Below are 21,209 nucleotides of genomic sequence, written 5' to 3' on the forward strand. Positions count from 1 at the left end.
TTGTGCCAGGTCAGAGAGCCGTAAGTGGGAGAGCCAGGGTTTGACCCGGGAGTCTGGATGGAGAGTCCACGCTCCCATCTCTCTGCTTGTAGGAGGAAGAACAAGTTCATCAGGCTGGTGTTCAGTGTCCTCCACCACCTGGGCCCCATCTACCTTGTCCCCTGTGTGTGCCTCCAAGTACTCTGTGTGTCCTCAACAGACCGGGTGCTTTCTTTACTCCACCTGGAGTGTCCTCTCTGATCTCCTAAATCTGTCCAGTTCTGGGAGTGCACGTGGGAGCACGGGTCTTGGATTCTGAGGATTTGGTTGAATCGCATTCTGCTTCTGACCTCTGTGTGCCCTTGGATGAGTCAGCTTCCATCTCTGGCCCTCCGTTTCCTTACCCATGGAAGGTGGAGGTTGGACTCCATGGTCTCTCTGCCTGGTCCAGGTCAGACCTGCTGGGATTCTAGGATGCTCTCACACCACGGTGTAGTCAGATGGATGTGGATCAATGACTTTCCTTTATTCTGGGCCTAGGTTGGGCCTTACATCCTGGTTCAGTTTCTGTGCGCGCATGCTGCTTAATGTTTCCCAAGACAGGCTCTGATTTGTTTAGTTTGTCATTGTCCCATATGGAATGCTCCCACTGGACAGAGTTTTACACCAGACTTCCACAGAGGCGGTTGACCTGTCATGTCCACCCGAGATGTGCTGGCCTCTGGCACAGGCATTGTCGATCCCTGCTCCAGATGGCTGTGGTCAGCGGAGCGTGTTGGCTTTACTTAACATTCATGGTGGGAGCCTTAACTGTGGATTCAGAAAAGACCCAACTTGGGCCACTTTTCTTAAGAAGTCCCTTTAGGTTTCATGGACACTCTCTGTAGCCTACCTAATATAGCTTAAAAACATAAAGAGAACTTGACCATGTGCCTTTCTGATTAGATATGATGACTTTGTGGTTAAAAGCGTGGAGCTGGGGTCAGGGACATGTGGTTTGAGTACCTCTTCTTCCCCTTCCTAGTTGTATGACCTTGGGCAAGTTACTTAACTCTCTTAATCTAAATTTAACTCTCTAATCCTGGCTAGTGGAATTGCAAGGGCTTGCCAACTCTGAGGTCCCCAAAGGGGTAGAAAGAGATGGGACAGCAGGAAGCACTGGGATCTTTGGGAACAGAGAAGTGGGAGATGCAGCCCAACCTGGGAGCACCAGAGAAAGCTTCCTGCGGGGGTGGGGGGGGGGGCCTGCCCTGTGACCTAGTGGTTAAGTTCAGTGCTCTCTGCTTTGGCGGCCCGGGTTCAGTTCTCAGGTGCAGACCTGCACCACTCATTGGTGGCCATGCTGTGGCTGTGACCCACATACAAAATAGAGGAAGGTTGGCACAGATGTCAGCTCAGGGACAATCTTCCTCAAGCAAAAAAAGGAAGATTGGCAACAGACAAATGTTAGCTCGGGGTGAATCATCCTCAGCAAAAAAACCCCCAAAAAAACAAAAGAGAAAAAGAAAGCTTCCCTGGGGAAATGATACCTGAGTTGAGGCCCAAGGTTAAATAAGAGTTATCCAGATAAAGACAGCTGAGACAGAGCATGTTGGAAGAGAACCCGGTGGGTTCAGGGAATAGCAGATAGGGCCTTGCTTGTCATGCTTGGGAGTCCGAACCTTATTCTGTGGGTGATGGGGAACCTCTGAATGATCTGAGTGGGGCAATGTGTGGTCAGCTTTCCTTTGCGGAGACATCCTTTGTGGAGGGAAGGATTAGCGGGGAATGGGCCTGGAAGGGGAGAGACCAGTTAGGATGCTGGTGTAGATAGGGCACATAGTGCGGGTTTGTAGTTAGTGACCTGCACAGAGTGCCTGGCTGGGTGGGTGAGTGGGGGGCTGATTAAGGGCTGGAGAAATGTGGCTTGTTTTCTTTTCTTTTAAAATTTTAAATGAAAATCTTTTCTTTTTAAATTTTGTCCTCCTCCCCCTTTCTTCTTTTCTTCCTCCCTCCCTTGCTTCCTTCCCTCCCTCCTTTCCTTTCTCCCTTCCTCCCTTCCTTCCTTCCCTCCTTTCCTTCCTTCCCTCCCTTGCTCCTCCCTCCCTCCTTCCCTTCCTTCTTTCCTTCCTTCCCACCCTCCCTCCCTCCCTCCCTTCGTTCCTTCCTTCCTTCCTTCCCTCCCTCCCTCAGAGATCTCCAGGCTCTAAGCCACATAGGGCTGAGTCAGCTTAGAGGGGCACCTTTTCAAACTAGTTGGCCCTTTTGCAAATGCCATCAAAGGTGCCCTATAGGCTCTTGGCAGCCCTGGCTGTGGCGGCGCAGGAGAGACATGAAGTGAGGTCCCTTAAAGGCAGAAGCCAGCTGGATTGAGAGGAGTGGCTTCGTTCCATCAGCAGAGATACAGCTGATAGGTTCACTGACTGATTCAACATGAAGAGCAAGGGAGAGGAGGATAACAGACAGGTTGGGCTTGGGAGATGGGTGGCCAGGCAGGGCGAGGCTGAGTAAATAGCCTGGAGCTTCTTGGCTGCTTCAGAAGGCTCAGCTGCTTTATCCCGTAGACTCCATGCTGCTTTGCCATCCTCCCCACCACCTCAGCTTCTCAGCCCTGCTGCTCAGCTTCCCTGTGTCTGGACTTTGTAGCAGGACTGTGCTCAGCTTTTGGATGTAATGTTCCATCTTTTTCCTCTGTGATCTGGACAAATGATCTTGCATCTGGGAGACCCTCAGCCACTACCCGTGACTGGCAGACTCAGAGCCCATGTTAGAATTTTCTTTTTGGCGCTTGTGCATGTTGAACACTTAGCAACTCAAAAATACAGCGTTTTTTTTTTTTTTTTTTAAATTACTTTTGACATTGTAGATAGAAAGGGTGGAAAATTAACTCAGAATACTTTTCTTGGAATTATATGAATTGACTTCTCCTTTTTAGATAGATTTTAAAAACTTTGTTGATTCAATAGATATTTTTTGAGCACCTACAGAGCCAGCCTATGAGATACAATGGTGAGTAAAAGAGATGAGATGTCTGCCCCTCATGAGCTTGTGGTCCAGTGGAAGTTCAGAGTTAATCCGTAATATGCAAGCATGGAATTACACAATTGGTAAAGCGTGCTATGAAAGTTCGTTGTTTCTGACTTTTGTTTGAGAAGGAAAGTGGCAACAACTCTGAGAGTATTTAGAAGTTTCATCCTGTTTTATCCTACAGACCTATTATTATTTTCTCAAAAGAGAAGCATAGACTCCATTTGCACCAAAATTGAAGAGGCAGAAAATGCAATCAATGAAGTTATCTTTCATACAGAATTATTTCCCTCAAGTGCATATCTAGTTATAGATTGAGAAGTCCTAGCTGCACAAAGAAATCCAAATGATTTACTGGATATTTGGAGGTAGGGTTGAAAATAAAATGTCTAGTTATTCAGATTATCTGCCTACACAACGAAGCTCTGCCCTACTGACAGGGGGTATTATAAGTATGCCATGATGACTCAACGTTGGGAAATCTATCTAGCCGAATAATTGCATTAACAAATTAGAAAATTCGTATGGCTAAGTCAATAAATAACAGAACAGCCTTTGCTAATATTCAGCAACCATTTCTGACAAAGCATTAAGTGAAGTAAGAATAGAAGAAAACTTCATAAAGAAGATACACTTATTAAAAATCAACAGTAAGCACTATAATGAATGGTATAAAACATTTCCATTCAAGTTTCGAATAAGGCAGGGGTACTTGTTAACACTGCTATCATTCAACAAAATTTTGAAGGTTCTAATTGATGGAACACAAAAATAAAGATAAGTGATTTAAGCATTGAAAGAAAAGGATAAAGTTATCATTACATACTTCTGATAGCACTTTATATAGAGCAATTCTAAGAGCCTGAAAAACTGTTATAACTAATAAGAGAATTTAGCTGGAACTAGGGTGAATGTGCAAAAATAAGTTTTCCTTTTTCCAGTATCAAAAATGATTTAGAAAACAAAATGGAATAAAAATTAGTGACAAAGCTATAAAATACTTAAGGACAAATTAAATAAGAAATGTAATGGCAATATAAAGAAAATTCTAAGCTTTTCAGAAGGATGTAAATTTCATCAAAGCAATAAATGAAGGGATATGCCATGTTCTTGGATGGAAGATTAATATCATAAAGATAAAAATCGTTCTAAAATCAATATAAACATTTCAAACAATTGTGATATGAATCATAATGTTATCTTTTTGAAGAGGTAGGGAGCTGAAAAATGTATCTTAAATTACAAATCACATAGTAAATGTATGGAAATGGTTAAGAAGACGTTGAAAAAGAAAAATAGCTGGAGGGTGCTTACCCTACTAGAATTAAAATAGAGCATGAAGCTACTATGATGAAAACAATCAGTGGACTGGAAGAGGGAATCTAGAAATCGATTCAGGGATAAATGGGACGTTAATGTGTGATAAATGTAGTAGTTCAAATCAGTGAGGTTAATATTATTCATTAAATAGTGGTGGAAGGATTATTACCCATTTAGAAAAAAATAGATTCCTACATCAAACTTTATAATCAAAATAAATTTAATGTGGAATCTAAGAGTAGCCCTCAACTGGAAACAATCTAAATGGCCATCAACTGGTGAATGGTTAAATGTGGTTTATTTGTGCAATGGACCACTAGTCAGCAAAAAAAGGACAACTACTGATACACACAGAACCTAGATTAACCGCAAAAACCTTAGGCTAGCTGAAAGAAGTCAAGCACAAAATACTACCTCTTGTGTGATTCCATTTATATGAAATTTCCAGAAAAGGCAACATCTGTAGAGATCAGTGGTTTCCTGGGGCCAGAAGGGGAGCAAGGATTGACTGAAAACAAGTGTGAAGGACAGTTGTAGGGTGGTGAGTGTGTCCCAGTACTGGATTGTGGCAATGGTTGCACACTTGCGTAAGTTCAGTACAAGTTATCAAGCTGTAGAGTTGAAATGGATGATTTTTTTGGTAAATTATCCTCAATAAAGCTATTAAAAATGTTAAGGGTAAAAAAGGAAAAATATGAAATAAAAAAAATTGGAGTAGCATGTTGGAAAATATTGTTTATAACCTTGTAATGGGGAAGGCTTTCTTAAGCAAGTCATGAAAAAGAAAAGCCATTTAGAAAAATCGACACTTGATAACATAAAAATTAACAAAATTCATAGGGAAAGACACATTTAAAATGTAAACATGCAAATAACAGACTTGGAGAAAGTATTTGCATCATTTGTAAAAAACAAAGAGTGAATCCTTCTATTATATAAAACCTTATAAAAATTAGAAGAGGCAAACAATCTAATCTCAAGTTAGCAAATTCACAGATGACCCTAGTATGAATGGACAATAAAATGAGAAAATTTGCTTAGGTAGCCATGGAAATGAAAATTTAAAACTTATTGACTGGCAAAATTTATAGCATTTGATAATACTTAGTATTATCTGTGAGGGTGTGAGGAAATGGACAATCTGTTGTTAGGAGTGTAAATCAGTTCAACATTTTTGGAGATTAACTGGATAATAGCTATTAAAATGGAAAATGTGTGTGCCTTTGGTAAAATAATTCTTCTTTCAATCTGTTTTCCAGAAAAAAATAGCACAGATATGTCAATACAAATGCATTAGGATGTTTGTTGATATGTTACTTGAAAATAACAAGAAATGGGAACTGGGTGAATTTTATAAATAGAGATATGTTTGAACATGTTTTGCTATATCAAAATAATATGAACACAATATAATGTTATACAACCTTAAAATAAGTAAAACACTTATCTATATTGACTTGGAAAGCTGTATATTATTGTGTAGTTTTCTATTGCTGTGTGACACATTACCACAAATTTAGGAGCTTAAAATAACACTCAGAAGTCCATATGGCTGGGTTCTGTGCTCACAAGGCTGAAATTGAGATATCGGCTGGACTGAGTTCTCATCTGGAAACTGGGGAAAAATCAACTTCCAACTTGATTCTCTGGTTGGCAGAATGCAGCTCATTGTGGCTGTAGGACTGAGGTCCCTCTTTCCTTGCTGGTTGTCAACAAGGGACTGCTCTCAGCTCCCGGAGACATCGGCATTCTTTGTCATGTTTCCCTTCCATCTTTAAGCCAGAATAGCAAGTCAAATCCCCCTCATGATTTGAATCTCGGACTTCCTTTCTGACCTCTAGACTCAGATTAAAAGAGTTCATCTGATTAGGTCAGGTGCACCTGGTTAATCTCCCTATCTTAAGGTGAACTGATTTGCGGCCCAATTATATCTGCAAAATTCCTTCACAGTAATGCCTAGATTCATGTTTGATTGAATAATGGGAGAAGGTGTATGTACACTGGGGTCCAGGAATATTTGGGGCCATCTTAGAATGCTGCTTACCACAATGATAGCCTGCAAATGAGAAAGCTACTCCTAGATCAAAAGATTGAGCATGAATCCATTAAAGAGGTTTATGTTTATCTGTACGGATGGATATGTTTACATATATATAGGCATAGATTTATATGGAGCTGGACAGTGGAGAGCCATTCAAGAGCATTCAAGGGCTCACTGTTCACGGTGGTTATTTCTGAGAGTGGGATTGGATGGGGCAGAGGGCAATTTTACTTTTTCTTTATGTTTTTACATTTTAAAAATTATGAAATTATGGATACTTATCTTTTTACGGTTTTTAGTATTTAAAGTAAAAGAATGCACACCCTAAGGACTCATTTGAACGCTTAAGGTCCCAGACATCACTGCAGTAGACACATCTGAGGGAGGAAAGTGGTCCATCTTCAGGTCACACTGTCTCTCATTATTTTTCTGCTCGTAACCCAAGGCATGATGCTGTTCCCTTCAAAGGTAATATTAGACGAATTTAGGGGGAGAAGCCTCCTAAAGGAAAGGATTCTGTCTATGGCTGTGGACAGAGTTTATGCGTTTAGTATATTTAGTGGGCACAGAATTAGCAAGGAATTTACTTAAATTATGCAAATGAAGGAATGATGAAGCAGGAAAGAATCAGACAAACAAGTGGATTGTAAAAGATGCAATGCCCAGAATGGACCTGGGAGGCAAAACTTTTCCCTACAAAGGGAAGGTGTGGAAAGACAGTGAGAGATCATGTTCCTGTAACGGGTAGTGAGGCACCCAGGATGAGGGATGCTTAAAAACTGCACAACTGGTGACGGCTCTGCTTTGAACAAAGGTTTTATGGTAAAGAAAATGATAAGAAAGGGGTTAGAACATAATGGAAGCCTTGCAAAAATGGTTCTAGGTAAGATTCTAATAAGGAAATAAGTGACCTTGAAAAAAATGGGACACGTAAACTGGTAAAGGTTGGAGCTGATGTGGAGAGCAACACAAGGGCATCTGAGGGCAGGAGGAACAGCAAGAGTATCTCAAAAATTCTAGTAATCCAGGTATTTCTTTCTCCTGTAGCACTCCTCACCACTCTCCAAGCAAAGCAGTTCTTTTCTTCCTTCCTTCCTTCCTTGCTTCCTTCCTTCCTTCCATCCATCCATCCATCCATCTATCTGTGTGTATATCTATGTATGTATGTATGTATGTATGTATCTATCATCTATCTATCTTTGGTTCTCAGATTATGATTATGATGTGTCTGCTCATGGTTTTCTTTGAGCTTATCCTATTTAACGTTCACTGAATTTCTCGAATCTGTAAATTTATGTCCTAAAAATTTGGAAAGTATTCAGCCATTATTTGTTCAAATATTTTTTTTCTACATCGGTCTCTTGCTCCTCTCCTTTTGGGACTTCTGGGACTTCAGTGATGGATTTTAGAACTTTTGATGTTGTCCCACATGTCCCTGAAACTCTGTTAATTTTTAAAAAAAATTTTTTTCCTCTATTATTCAGATTAGATAATTTCTATTGATCTATCTTCAAGTTCGTTGACTCTTTCTCGAGTCGTCATTCTTCTGTTGAACCCCTTTAGGGAATTTTAAATTTCAGTTATTATATTTTTCAGTTCTAAAATTTCTACTTGGTTCTTTGTAGTTTCTATTTTTCTGCTGTAAATTTCTCTTTTCATCCCTTTAAAGAGTGTTTGACTTTACTTCATGGAACATGGTTACAGTAGTTGTGTTAAAGTCTTTGATAATCTCAACATCTGGGTCACCTCAGGGTTGGCATCTGTTGTCTTTTCCTTGAGAGTTAATCAGGTTTTCCTGGGTTTTTGTTGAGTAACTTTAAGTTGTGCATCAGTTTTCTATTACTGATATAACAAATTACCATGTTTTAATGGTTTAAAACAACACAGATTTATTGCCTTATAGTCCTGGAGGTCAAAATTCCAAAATTAAGGTGTTGGCAGGTCTTTGTTCCTTCTGGAGGCTTCGAGGGAGAATACATTTCTTATCTTTTCTATCTTCTAGAAGTTCTTATATTCCTTGGCTTGTGGCCCCTTTCTCCATCTTCATAATGCATCACTTCAACCTCTGGTTTTATCATCACATCTCTTTTTTGTCTGATCCTTATCTTCCTGCTCCTCTTGTATAAGGACCGTTGTGATTACATTGAGCCCACCCAAAGAATCCAGGATAATCCCATCTCAGGATCCTTAACTCCATCACATTTGCAAAATCTCTTTTACCATATAAGATAACATATTTATAGTTTCTGGGAATTACAACATGGACATATTTGAGGGGCTGTTATTCATGCTACCATAGATTGCATCCTGTACATATTGAATATTGTTATGAGACTTTGGGTCCTGTTAAAATTCTCTGGAGAATGTTGTGGAGTTTCGTTTGATTTTTTTTTTTTAAGTGGGTAGTCAATTCTGTAAGATTCAGATCGCAAGTCCCACATTCTGTAGGCTTGGGTTCCGATGTCTGTTTTCAGAGCCTTTGTAGTGCTATTTGGGTCTGCCCACTGAGGGACTGATCTGGGATCTGGGAGATGGTCTATCCTGTCGTTCATTTGTCAGAGTTTTTGCTATGCTGCTTTGGGTTAATTCTACGCTTGGGTGGCTTGCAAGTGAGCCTGGGATTTCATGTTCAGATTTAGAGGATAGCTTTTACCAGCCCTTCCAGTTTGTGATGCCCTCATACTCTCTGGCTTCTGGATCCCCTTTTCTGGGTCCTCTGGCTAGAAATCTTGAGTGTTAGTTTCCCTGCACAGTCCCTCACTTTGCGTGAATGGGTCCACCATAGGGTGAAGCAGTGAGATAAAGAGAGAGAGAAAAATAACAAGATTCCACTCACACTCTTCACACCAAAGAGGCCCATTCCTCTGGTCAAGGAGCAGGATTTTCGCTCAGAGTTTTCTGTGCGTGTGTGGCCAACAGAGGTGCGATTGCTATAGAAGTGCAGGTTCATCTCTGGGCTTACTCAGGACAGGGCCAGCAGAGAGAAAAGGAAGAAAAAAGATGGGGATCACTGAACACCCTCTGTCTCCCAGGGGCCCCCATTTCCAGTCTTCTGGCCAGAAAAAGAAAGTTTCTCTTGGAGATTTTTTCTATCTGTGCTTGCTGTGGCATTCTGGGATTTGAGCCACCCTGGAGTCTAAGGTGGAGAAATGAGAGTTAAAAAATTAAACCAGGAAATTCACTGCTGTATTGGTTGTTCTCTGAGTTTTGAGTTTTCTCCCCAGCACACCTGCTATTATTTCCTTTTTAGAATCCTCGTACGGTTGCTTTATCTATTTGGTTCAGAGATTTTAGCTGTAATCAGTGGGAGAGAGAGCAGAGTGTACTCATTCCATCTTCCCCAGAAGTGAAGTCCTAGGTAGATTACTAATAATATAAATGATGGCATGGCTGTGGCTGTAGATAAGACAGTGAAATACATCACCAGTCCTGGCTGTGGTGATTCTTCTTATCTGCAGAAAGAACTGATACTGAATTCTCCTAGTTGGTCCAGGGGAAGGTTATTGATACTTTTGAAATGACCCCAGTAAATGCTTATCGCTCATTTGATGTCTGTGGGAGGTTACTTTATCTCTCTGCATATAAAGTAGTAATCATCAAAATCATTATCATGGTTACCCTCCTCTTCTTCCTCATCAGTTCCTGAGTGCTTACTAAGTTCCAGGACCCATGCTAAGGGCTTCACATACATCATATATCTTGGAGGTAGCCCCATCAGTGTGTACTTTGCTGTTCCAGGCTTGGGCTTATGCAATAATGTCTTCTTTAAGAATCTGGACTACGTCTATTTCACTCTCCTACATGCACCCAGCACTTAGCCCGGGTCCTGGTCCATCGTAGGTGCTTAATAAATTTCTGTTCAGTGAATGAATGAATGCAAGACCTCCCACACCCCCCCATACTGCTTTACCGTTTATTTAAGGAGAATTTAGCTTTCCTTGCTGCGGCTGAGGGGAGAGATCCTTTCAAAGGAATGCACCAGTTCTGCTCTTCATCTGTTCACTCAACAGATATGTGCACCAGGCAGCATTCTGGCTGCTGGGATACAGTGCGGAAAGGCAGACGGGATCCCAGCCCCGTGGAACATACCTTCTCATGTGTGAGAGACAGACAAGAAGCAAGGAACTGAGAAACGAATGAGATCATGTCAGGTGGGGACAAGTGATATGGAGAAATAGGATAGGGTGATGGGTAGACCTGGGGGGTGTGGGCTACTTTAGTTAGGATGGTCGGCGGATTCTCTGAGGAGGTTGCATTTGAGCTGAGCAAGAGAAAGAAGCAGTCATTCATTCATTCACCGGCAGGTCACATTCCAGCCTGGAGTTTTCCTCTCCTTTAACATATCCATTGTTTTCACAGGGAAAATCAATAGTGAAAATGAGACTGAAAGAGAAATTGTTAAATTTGACTGAGGAGAATCAGTTCCTTTCATATTGTTGAAGGGGTGTTAGGGCACATCCAATGATTTGTTTTAGCCCAGTGTTTTTTGCTTTAATCATCAAAGGTTAATTTTTAAAAATTACTCTAATTTAATTAGTTTCCCTAGGTCCACGTCTTCAAAGAGTTTGACCACCAGAAAGAACCTTGATTAATTAAGTAGATTTCTCAGGAGACTGCTGCCGTGGTACATGGGGTGGGTATTATTCCAGACAAAAGATAGGCATTTGACTTTTTTCTTTTTAGATTACCTGTGTAGCCTTATTAGAGGTAAACATGTTTTTTTGTGAGAGTTTTTTAAAACTAAAAAGAACATTACACAAACTTGATTAAAAACACATTTAAAAAAAATCTAACCGTCCCTGCCTGTGGGGTCAAGGACTTTCCTCCTGGGTTCACCATCATGTTTTCAGGACCAGAACCGTGCTTGGCACTGAGTAAGGACTTGATGTTTGTCAAATGAGTAAATGCTTCTGGGGGAGTTTTTCTGATCTAATGGGATAATAAGGCTTTGATTAAAACCAACAAAGTTCTTTAGTATTCAGGGGTTTTTGGCGGCTAGTTGACAGTGAAGCCTGAATAATATGCATGCATCTTGGAATAAAGAGGTTTGTGAGCTCCCAGACAAACGCTGTGACGTCCGCTCTTCATTGTGGGCTCTCTGTGGGTCTGGCGCTCTTACGCATTTGAATCTTCACAACTCTGCCCTTTTTGTGGATTAGAAAACTGAAGCCAAGAGAGGTTAAGTTCAAGGTCATGCAGCTGGTTAGTGGCAGAACCGGAATTTGGTTCTCAATCTGTCCGCCTCTGAAACTTGTGCTCTTAACCGCTATGCTGTGGAAAGGCAGGGAAGCATGTGGATTGTGGTCTCTGGAACAGGGCTTCCTGGGTTTGAATCATGGCTCTGCTGTGTGATCTTGGACAGGTAGCTAGACCTTTCTGTGCCCCAGTTTCATCTCCTCTAAAATTGAGATGAGAATAGTACTCACCTAATACAGTAGGGTTAAGATAATTAAATAAGCTTTTATGTAAAGCACATAGTAAGTGCTTCACAGAAATAACTTCCTATCCTTATTTCTGAGCACAGAGAGTTTGGGAGTTTGGTCTTTCGAGCTGGTAGGAGTACTGGGCTGGTGGCATATATTGTCTTGATCTTCTAGGCCGGGCTGCCTTCCTGCCACTGCAGTAACTCCGACAGCAGCCTAGCCCCGTGCAATAGACTGCAGTGGATGTCAGACACTCTATCCTCGCCTGGTCTGCTGGTTCGGGTCGTGTGTCATGTTGGCAGCTAATTTTCTCAGAGCATTTGGTTGGAATGGGACTCAGGCTGTGCCCGTAGTCATAAAACACGCAGATCCAGCTAAAATGGTCATCATCGCTCCTCGTGATGCGTATGGATTGCTGCAGCTTTATCGATCGGGCGCAAACTCTTGCTCTTCCGAAAGACCCTGTGCTTAACCCATACAGACCACTTCCATCGTTTAGCGCTCTCTTTTCTTTTGGCTTTTTAGCAAAGTCTGTGAATTAACAATGTTCCAGAGGAGTTTTAAAGTGGTCGGCTGTTTACGAATCTTTCTTGCTCCATGGATCAAAAACTGAGACGACTGAGGACATCATTTTCTCCTTGATCCACCTTCTCTCCGTGCCAGCTGCAGAATCATCTTTCTGAAACACCAATCTGATTGTATCACTCTTTTGCTTAAAAATCTTCGGTGGTGAGAAAACTTTCTTGGACGATAGAAATATTGATGATCACGATTGTAGTGGTGGTCAAACGTCAACACTCATGAAACAAACTGTGCACTAATGTTACATCATTAACATTGGTGCAATGTATTGTATGTAAATCACGCTTCCAAAAAAATAAAAGGAATTAGGAGCAGAGAAAAGCCCAGACTCGCTCCTTGGTGGCTCGGAGCTCCTCTCTGCCCAGCCACAGCCTCTTTCCAGCCTCTTCTCTTCGTGCTCTGCTTTCCTGTCCCTTACGCTGTAGCCACACAGCTTTCCCTACCTTTGTCATACCCCACCCCCACAGGCCCAGATATTTGCGTGTGCTGTTCTGTTCTTTCTTCTAGGAAAACTCATCTCAGCCCTTCCCAGTGAGGAAACTTCCTCCCTCTCTTCCTTTCAAGACTTCTTATGTGCCAGGCGCTGTGCTGGGCACGAGTGCCACAAAGGAGTAGAAGATGCTGCTCACCCTCTCCAGGTCACACCGAGCAAGCCTGCCTTCTCCCCTCTGGAGCATTTCCGTCTGCACTGAGTCCTTCGTCTTCTTGAGGCCCTTGGGATCTTCAGAACAGAGGGGAAGGAGGGGAGGCATGAGCAGGTAGGAGGGTCTGGATAGGGGCAGGCTGATGTAAACAAGAGTCCCACAGCTTCTCTTTTGTGCCTCCTTCCAAGAAGTCTTCTGTCCTCCCTCCAACAAATAGATGCCGGAGAGCAGAGCAGTTAAGAGTTTGGACTCTAGAGACGGTCTTTAGGGGTTCCCAGCTCTGATCCTTACTAGCTGTGTGACTTTGGGCAAGTTACTTAACCTCTCTGTACCTTGGTTTCATATCTGTAAGATAATGAGGACAAAAAAATAGTTCCCACCCCAAAGGATTAAGTGGGTTAATATATGTAGAGTACTAAAGATAGTATCTAGCTCATAATAAAGGTTATATAAGTATTGCTATTATTTTTATTGCCCATCAAATATGCTGAGATGAGTAAGAGCCCACCTCAAAGGGGTGTTTTTTTCTAGTGGAGAAGTGCAGACAGTCAACATGTGGACAGGTAACACCAAGATGATACATATTGTGATAACTACTATGAAAGGAACGACATGCTAGGGCATATTATTTTTGGAGGAAAGGTGGGACTTTTGGTTGGGGTCATGGGGAGTGGGTACATTTGAACTAAAGCCTGGGTGTCAAGAAGGAGCCAGGCGTGCAAAGACCACAGGAGAGGCATTCCAGGAAGAGAGAACAGCCAGTGAGCAGGCCTTGAGGAGGGCGAGAGCTTGGCGCGTTTGAAGAGCAGAAGGGAGCTGCTGTGGCTGGAGCAGAGAGAGGCCGGGGTTGTGGCATTGGCAGGGGCTTGGTCAGGCAAGTGTGTGCCAACCAAGCCAAGAAGCTTGAATTAGATTCTGACTGCATTGGACGCCGCTGGAGGGACTTAAGCACGTCTGAACCTACCAGATCATTGAAAAGCTTCAGTTTCCAGTTGAAGCCAAACCAGGAGCACTGTCTTCTGGGTTGTTCTGTGCAAAGGCTCTCCTGTGGTGGTTTTGTGATTCTTCTTCCCCAGTGGAGTAGCCCACCCGTGGCTGCCCTGTCCTCAAAGTCCTTCCAGGCCACCTCTTTGTCCCCAGTCCATCCAAACTTACCCATCCTGTGTCCACACCCTCATGACCTTCCTAACTGACTGTCCAGCTCCAACCTGGGAGAAATGTTCCTAGTCTGTTCCAAATGACTGAAAGTTTTTTAACAGGAAGCCCCACGGAGGAAATGCAGGTATGCACAGGTGAATATTTCCAACAACAGAATCAGTCATCGTGCAAACCGGCTGGGGAAAATGTTGGGCAGAAGGACCATTCTTTGTGTCTTTCTCAGATCTTGCCATGTCTCTAACATGCACGTCTCTTCCTCTGGTCATCTTTTCAGTACTTTGATGTGGGTTTGCCTTTATCTTACCCATCGGAGGATTTCCATTTCGTCCTTGGGATCTTGGTTTCATTGTATGTTGAGAACTACTGTGATGGTCCTCAAATCAAGCCAGCCAGTGTCTATGTGAGAAAACATGCTCAATGATTTCCCCCCATCATTTACCAGCTTAGTGCACTGATTGCATGGGGCCTTTGAGGACTTGTCTGATGGGGTTTACCCTAAACAGATTCCTAAAGAGCCACTGGATCACTGGAGAGATACAGCCTTGAGCAACTCCAGTTCTGATTTGAGCAAATGGCCAATGAAGTGCACTAGAGCCTGAAAATAGAAGGTTCTGTGGTTAAGGAATCTTGACTTGAGAGAGAAAGAACTTGGCTTTGCATCTCAGCTTCACTGACTATCTTCGTGGCTTTAGGCAAGTTGTTAAGTTCTTTATGCTTCGTTGGGGTTCATCATTAGACTTTGCAATTACTAGTGTGAGAGTTCTGCATGTGACAGTTACATAAACCGTCTGACAGTGCGTAGTAGGTACTCTGTACATTTTAGTTCCATTGCTGGCTGGAAATGGAAGGTTGAATGCTGTGTTATCACTTAGCTTAGGGAGAAAAGAGACTTGATTTAAAGGCAAACATCACATTCTTTCAACAGTTTAAGTACCCTGCACTATCCCATCGTATCTTCCTTTGTCCCCTCATTAAATCGTTTTCTTCCTTGATGAGATCCAGCATGCATAAAGCTGCTGGCTAGCTCCGGCAGTTTATTCCTTAGGGAGCAGCCCATGGTGGGCATTTTACTTCATGGGGCAAATGGAATCTTACTGCAATGATAATGGAAGAAAAGCTTTTTCTAAAATAGCTCTCCAAATTTGTGACATTTCTATGTAGCTCATTAAAAGATGGTTCAGGATGCTCCTGGATGGGCCAGTCTCTCGGCATCAAGCATTCTGAGCCTACCGGTGTCTCCAGGGTAGGATTCAGCTTGAGTTGTAGACACTGAGCAGAGTGAAGGTGAGCTTAGAGCCCGCCATCTTGATCTGGAAGTGGGGGAGAACTTTCCGTCCTGTAGTTCATAAAAGAGATGGCAAGGGGAGGTGGATGACCATGTCGTTCTTTGTGTTCATTGCATCAGAGGAGGTGAGAACGATGACGGAGAGGGTTTCTCAGAGCGTGGATGCATGGAGTCCTCTCCATTAGCCCCGTAGCTATGTCACTGTAGGGAGCATGTTTCAGACACGTCAATATATAGTGCGCTCTTCTGGCATAAATGAAGCAAGTCTGGAAAAGAGCAACTTTACAACAAAATATTTGTCATAGCAAATGTAATATGGTCTACTCCCCCATCCCGCCTTTCCCCTACTAGTAAAAGAAAAATAAAAATTCCGTATCTCTGATATGTCACAAGCTGATCTACTGGGTGTTTTAAATAAAGGAAAGAGAACAAACATTTCCTTTTTTCCTTGTAAGTGCTGGCATTTTATGTGCATATTATGATCTGATTTGCTTTTTACCTTATCCCCATAATAAGGGTGATAATTATCTCCAGTTGATACATGAGAATTCTCAGGTTTAAAAAATTTAAGCCATGTGCTCAGGGTTGTGTGGCTAGAAAACAGAGGTCAGAATTCAAGCTCTCATCTGTCTGACTCCAGAAACCATGAATTTCCACTTGCTGAATTATCTTTCCTGCTGATGACGGGTACTTTGGCAAGTCACTTTCATGCTCAGGGGTTTTAGGAGGCTCTGTTTAATGGGAATTTGTGACAGGTCTGTGCTAGATTCTGGGGCTACAGAGATAAATGAGACATTTATTCTTCAAGTCTCTCTCATGCATAATGAGTTCACAATGTTATGAATGTTAAGTATTCTCAACACTTCATAAAAGATGAAGGTATGGATACACTATCTTCTTAATAAGACCAGCAATTAAATAAGGCCTGATGATATTGCATTTATCCTTTTGGCCTCAGGCAGTTATTTAGGGTGTTAAGAAAATTGTGAAAATAAGACATGTGGAAATGATGAGCAGATGAAAATGTCAACATTTTCAAAGGCCAGGAGGAAAATTCAATTTGCGTTCCATCCTGTCCTTGGCAAATAGTCAGTTTCCTCCCCCTCTGTTTTCCTGTTAATCGGCAAGTGAATGTGGATCTGGCTTGTTTACTTCTTTGATCTGTGCTCATTGACATTCACACAGCTCTGGGACTGGGGTTTTCATTTCCTTTGTCATTTAGATGAATGCCTGGGCAATTGCATAGCAAAATGACTGTGAAGTCCAATAAAACCTATTCAACGGTAGAACTGAGTATCTGGGGAAGGCTAGAGGCCATCTTACAAGCAAAGAAGTAACCTGTGATGAAATCTACCATGGTATGTGGCGAGCTTTAGAGAAATATGCCTCCAAGTTTTGACCTATAACAAGTCATAAATCTTAAGCTGGATGTAAGCTCACCAACTGAGGTGGAGAACCCAAGCCACCATCTACACAGTTCCTATCTAACTACTTTGCATAAGTGTCCCTATAATTAAGGGAAAAATATTTTCTGCCTGATTGTTTGGTCAATTGCTTTGATTCTCCACTTGATGCTTCAATAGTTCAAAACAGAAAATCAGATTGAAGCATCTGAGTAATTCAAGTGAAGGTCAACTTTCCCCACATTTACCCCCAATTTGTATGCAATTGGGGTTACTTGGTGGTGATCATAGCTGTTTTTTTAATTTTAATTTTTTTTTCCTTTTTCTCCCCAAAGCCCCCAGGTACACAGTTGTGTGTTCTTAGTTGTGGGTCCTTCCAGTTGTGGTATGTGGGACACCACCTCAGCGTGGCTCCATGAGCGGTGCCATGTCCGCGCCCAGGATTCGAACTGACGAAATCCCGGGCTGCCCACAGCGGTCCGCGCAAACTTAACCACTCAGCCATGGGGCCGGCCCCATCATAGTTATTTTTTAACTAATTTTCATTTTTCAGCTCTCAACTCAAAGGCCACGTCCTCAGGAAAGTCTTTCTTGATCCCAGACTAGGTTAAGTCCTCATATTAGTTACTCCAAATGATGCTTTCTCCTTTGCTTTTATAGGATTGTATGTCTGTGTAGTGTCTATCTCTTCCCTAGAAGGTGTACTCCATGAGGGTGGGATCTGTAGCAAGTCTCTCCAGACTTGTCATGGTAGCTGGCACACAGTGGGTGCTCAATAGAGGTTGTTGAACAAGTAAACGTGAAGTGGTGGCACAAATCTTAGAGCCACTGGGTATGCAGATGGATGACAATTCTCTGACAGTTTCCAAGCTTGACAGTTTACGTGCCTTTGAGGTTCATTTGTGGTTAACTGATGTCTAGCAGAATTGTAGATCTTTTTCTTTTGGCAAAGGGCAATTTTGAAGGTGGTAGGGACAAGAAAATTTAGATGAAGTTCTTGAAATGAAGGATCCAAAGAGGTGTGCCTGACCTTCACCATGAGAACAGGCACTTGAAATTGTTTCATCCAGCTGTGACTCAATGCTGACCCATCTTAAATGCCCTTGTGGTCGGTGGCTGCCTGGGCTTACGGCTTAGTGTGGCGGCTCAGAGTAACCAAAGTGGAGTGGCCTCCAGGGGAATCAAGTTCATGCACGTGGCCTGAAGATTATCATCAGTACTATCATCATCTTAGGAACTATATTCAGGTTCATAATCTTGTTTCAGACTCTTGAAATAGAAACTTTCAGATTTTGAGGTTTTTCAGATACTTTTTATTCAATTATTCATGTATGCATGCATTCAACAAATATTAATTGAGGACTTGCTAAGTGCCAGCCACAAGGCAAGGCACTAAATTTAGTGCAAGCCCGGAGCAAGCAGGCGCTCCACCACAGTGACGGTTAGATGGGTGGTCACACATCAGGCCTTGAGTGGTTCTGAAAAGGAAAGTATTTCCCGCTTGAACTGAAACTTGCTTTAAATTAATCATAGCAAAAACATCCCTCTTCTGTTTCTTACAAGCCTGTTTCTCCTCCTTGAATTAATTTTGAAGCGTCAGTATGTTTTTAATTTGAATGCAGTTTTTTATCAGAAGTCCAGTGATAACGTGGTCTAGACAATCTTACATTTGAAATGTCTAAATATTTGAAAATGAAAGAATAAAGTGCAATATTCCAAGAGTTTATTTTCTCTCCTTGTCTTTTAGACTTAAGCTCTTTAAGAAAATGCCTATAATGTAAATATACATACATGTGTCTGTCTGTCTATCTATCTATCTATCCATCTATCTATCTATCTATCATCTATTCATCTATCTCCAGATATAGATTGCAGAGACATACAATACAGCTTGAACTAAAATCTTCCTGGTTCTAAGAGACCAGATGCTATGAAGTTTGTTACATTACTTTACAAATCGCCAGTACAGGTTCAGCCATGACTCCCACAGGGAAGAAGTAACATGTGACAATCCCTTTACTTAGAGAAGTGACAGCCTCATCATCGTCGTCAAACTGATTATTCCATTTATCCGTACTTTATCTCAAACTGATTATTCCATTTATCCGTTGTTTATCGAATTGGTTAATGGGGTGAGTCATTATTTAAAGATAATAAGCTGGAATAAAACTTTTAGAGAATGCTTTAGAATGGTAAGAAGTAGTGTTCATTTGTATGTATTAAAAGGAAAGGAAGAAAGCACTACCTAGCATAAGAAAGTCCCCGATGCCGTGGAATTCTTATCCCCAAGGTCCATGGACTCTCCTGTGATGTCAGTTCTAACCTAGGTACGGCTTGGGGAGAATTTGAATGGATCATCATATAATGAGATTTTACTATTGAAGGAAGAGGGGCTGCATACGGAATTCTTTCTTTTTCATTTCATTAGGTTGCCTGTATGAAAAATTTTTTAACTTTCCAGCAGTTTACTCCATCATATATACAGAAGTACAGTTTTGTATTAAGAGCGTGGGCTCCGAGTCACATTTCCTGGCTCATACCTGGGTACCACTGTTGATTTGCTACACGTCCTTAGGCAAGTCATGTAATTTCTGAGAGCTTTAGTTTTCTCATCTAAAAAATGGAGATGATAGTGGTTCCCACCTCAGAGGATTAGTGAATGCTTGTAAAGTGCTTAGCACGATGATTGGCACATAGTAACTTTTCAGTAAATGCTACCTGTTAATTCCTTGAGGGCATGTCAGATGGTGTGAGTTGATGAATAGGTGACAGTTATTTCTTGGGGAAAATTTTGGCTTTGGTAATGCTCTCTAAAATGTCCCTTTCTCTTAAACTCTCCAAGGTCCTGCTCTTGGAGCCTATACTGCCTTCTGATTCATCACCCCAGGACTTTCTATTCCCCAATTTCTTTCTTCTTTAGCTTGTTTTTTTCCATTGCTTGTCAGCTGCTTCTTCGTTTGTGAGCTTGAAAAGTGCCTACTCATGACTTATCTGTTAGTTCGAAGCCATATGTTTCATTTTATCGTTGGCATCCAACTTATCTATCTGACCTTCAGCACTTTATTCAGAATTCAAGCAGTCAGAAGCAATTACCTTCATCTCCTCAAATGTTTGCTTAAAAACTCTAACACCATCATGTGTTAAAAGTTCTAAGACTGTTTTGCATAAATGTACAGAAGAGAATGTACATATATACTTGGCCTATTAATGTTAGTGTAATAAAATTGTTAGGAATCTACTTCAAATAAGATAAATATTTATAAAAGTTACTTTCATATTTAAAGAGATATGATATTGGAAATTATTCCATCCTGTCGCTGAAACTTTCCTCTGAAACAGATGTTCTGTTCATCTAGTCGAATATCAGCTAAAAGATATTTAAGAAAAAATTAACCTCTTCAAAATCAGATTTATTTTGATTTCTAATTCGCAAAGATGTGTAGCATATTTCTGGTGTTTTTTCCACCTTTGGTCTGTTTGCATCTATTTGGGTTTTTGCATGTAGTTATTTTGACGTGATATGGATGATGTTTTCTTTCCTTCCATTTAAACAGTCAGTGGACGTTGCTTATCCTGTAAGGTAGGCAGCTGTCTCTGGCACACTGATGAGAAGTGTCCTGGTTTTGTTGGTCCAAAGCTCAGAGCTATATTAGAAGATACTGTAGTTTTCCCCAGCAAATCCTATGGGAATAAGAGGAATGGAATGAAGGTGTTTCTGCCCTTCACACCCATAGGTCAGTGTCGTTTGCGGGTTCCTGGGGAAAATAGTACTGACAATTTCCAAAGGTCAAATTGCTGAACTGGAAAAGTGATATGACGGTAATTCAGATGATGATAATGGCTAGCATTTGTTCATCCCTTAGCCTACGCTCAGTAACTCATTGAACTCTGACAATACTCTGCGAGGTAGATTTCATTATCTCCTTTTTCCAGATGAAGGAACTTAAAACTCAGGGGGGTAAAGCAGCTTGCCCAACCTCCTGTCCCTGTGGCCTGACTCCAAATCCCACATTCATCACCTCCACACCCCTCTAATGAGGTTGACCAGTGCTTTAACATCAGTGTGTCCTTACACCCCAATGGGGTGTAACCAGACCCCTCCTAAGGTGAGCTTCTGCCTGTCTGAGGCTGTCTCTGGATCCCTGCTCCTTTTCTCTTGTATCTTCATCATCATAAACAGGAGGAGTCTTTATAAGGGATTATTATACTGCGGCATTTTTCTTCTTTGAACAAGAGTGTGAGTGTTGGCATGGAATTGCCTACTTACTTTCTCCTAATAAGATATACCCTGGCCAATTTGGATATCTATTAGTGAGACATGGAATGAAAGAAGGCTGAGGCTGATTTCTTTTACACCCAAAGCTAGTA

General features: G+C 41.7%; 1 protein-coding gene across 16 annotated transcripts in view; it reads left to right on the plus strand.

Annotated features, from left to right (window-relative positions):
• The window catches only part of SV2B (synaptic vesicle glycoprotein 2B), a 193,716-nt gene that overhangs the window by 56,333 nt on the left and 116,174 nt on the right, over positions 1-21,209 (plus strand). The window contains exon 2 of one of the 16 annotated variants that reach the window (XM_070267152.1): positions 12,859-13,109. The exons of the other annotated variants lie outside the window; for them this stretch is intronic. The gene's annotated coding sequence lies outside the window, so the exon portion shown is untranslated. The remainder of the gene's footprint in view (positions 1-12,858; positions 13,110-21,209) is intronic. 16 annotated transcript variants of the gene reach the window in all.

Source organism: Equus caballus, chromosome 1 (assembly GCF_041296265.1).
Source record: "Equus caballus isolate H_3958 breed thoroughbred chromosome 1, TB-T2T, whole genome shotgun sequence".
In the NCBI taxonomy this organism is placed as follows: Eukaryota; Metazoa; Chordata; class Mammalia; order Perissodactyla; family Equidae; genus Equus; species Equus caballus.